Source organism: Etheostoma spectabile, chromosome 1, assembly GCF_008692095.1.
Source record: "Etheostoma spectabile isolate EspeVRDwgs_2016 chromosome 1, UIUC_Espe_1.0, whole genome shotgun sequence".
In the NCBI taxonomy this organism is placed as follows: domain Eukaryota; kingdom Metazoa; phylum Chordata; class Actinopteri; order Perciformes; family Percidae; genus Etheostoma; species Etheostoma spectabile.
This window is the reverse complement of record NC_045733.1, coordinates 28159781-28161435: the sequence shown is the minus strand read 5'-3', so window position 1 is coordinate 28161435 and position 1655 is coordinate 28159781. Positions and strand designations below refer to the sequence as shown.

At 39.2% G+C, this 1655-nt stretch overlaps 1 protein-coding gene across 2 annotated transcripts in view; it reads left to right on the top strand.

Moving 5' to 3' along the window:
• The window catches only part of LOC116689692 (AT-rich interactive domain-containing protein 3B), a 62912-nt gene that overhangs the window by 52409 nt on the left and 8848 nt on the right, over positions 1–1655 (top strand). The window lies entirely within an intron of this gene.

Sequence of the window (1655 nt, the reverse complement as noted above, 5' to 3'; positions counted from 1 at the left end):
TCCATCTTTTCTTGGCTTCTTTATGTACACTAATAAAAGTTTTTACCTGGGGTGCCCAAACATTTGAGCCCCAGTGTATGATTCACAGTATATGTGGTTGTTTCTTTTTTTTTTAAATAACCCAGTACCATCTACTGCTATCTATATCAAATATTAATTTACGTAAATGGAGGTGGACATAATTAATTTGACAAAGGAATGGGGGGGGGGTGTTTTTTAGATTACATTAGATTACATTTATGTGTACCTAATGAACTGGTTCCACTGTACATATTATATTTCCAAATGTATCTTTGCTCTTTATGTGTTATCTTGGCTGCCTGTAGTTACCTGCTGGTCTGTGTTTGAATGTATATAAACCCCAGCAATGGGTTCCTATTCTCTTTAGCCTGCCATCCTGAAACACCCATTCACATCCAATAGTTGCAATGTCAACATGCAGAATAAGGAAACAAATAATGAACATTCAATATTGCTGCCTCATTGGCTTTCCCAACCCCCATGTACAGAACCGCTGCTCCATAATGAAAAGTATATTAACAGGTTAAAACTCTCTCACCACACCCAATCACAGGTCTTGTCTTTGTCTTCTGGAAAGCTGCTGTATTTAAGAGTGACTTTAGGTGAACGCAACAGTAAGGCAAGGCAAGGCAAGGCAGCTTTATTTGTATAGCACATTTCAGCAACAAGGCAATTCAAAGTGCTTTACACAAAATCAGTTAAACAGATAAAACACAAGTAAAAACAGTTAAAAATCACAAGCATAAACACATGAATAGACAGTTAAAAACAAAGAGAAACATAAAACACAAGAATAAAATTTACAGTGCAGCATAAGAATTTAAAGAAATGATTAGTCATTTAAAGAAAGGCAGCATCAAATAGAAAGGTCTTCAGCCTTGATTTAAAAGAACTGAGAGTAGCAGCGATCTCACGGTTTCTGGGAGTTATTCCAGATATAGGAGCATAGAAACTGAAAGCTGCTTCACCCTGTTTAGTTCTGACTCTGGGGACAGAAAGCGACCTGTCCCAGATGACCTGAGAGGTCGGGTGGTTCATAGTGTAGTAGCAGATCACATATATTTTGGACCTAAACCGTTAGTGATTTATAAACTAGCAAGAGTACTTTGAAATCAATTCTTTGGACAACAGGAACCAGTGTAAAGACTTCAGAACTGGAGTGATGTGATCCAGTCTCTTGGTCTTAGTGAGGATAAAGTAGATAAAGCTTTAGCTGCACCTTCAACATTACAACCAATATCAAGTATTTCATGTAACAGGTGGGAGCCATAGTGTGCTGACAGTACTGCCACACCTTCATGATCTCCATGTTTATGTGTTCACCTAGGAGCTCCACGTGTTCACCTAGGCCCCTTGCACATGGCTTAAAGCCATGTTGCTAACTTAAGAAAATGAATCGGGGCTAATCTTCATGTCCTAATACCACTGCTATTTTACAAAGTCATTAATGAGTTTCTAGAGATTCTAGGTTAAGAGCAGCATGTGGAGGGGCTGAAGGATTGGCTGGCATTAGCTGTGAGAGCAAATCTGTACGACTGTGCTGCGCTGGGCCCCGCAGCACTAACATGAACAGCAGAGTGGTGTGGATTTATTCTGTACAATCCTCTAAATGAGCTTCATTATACTGACCTATC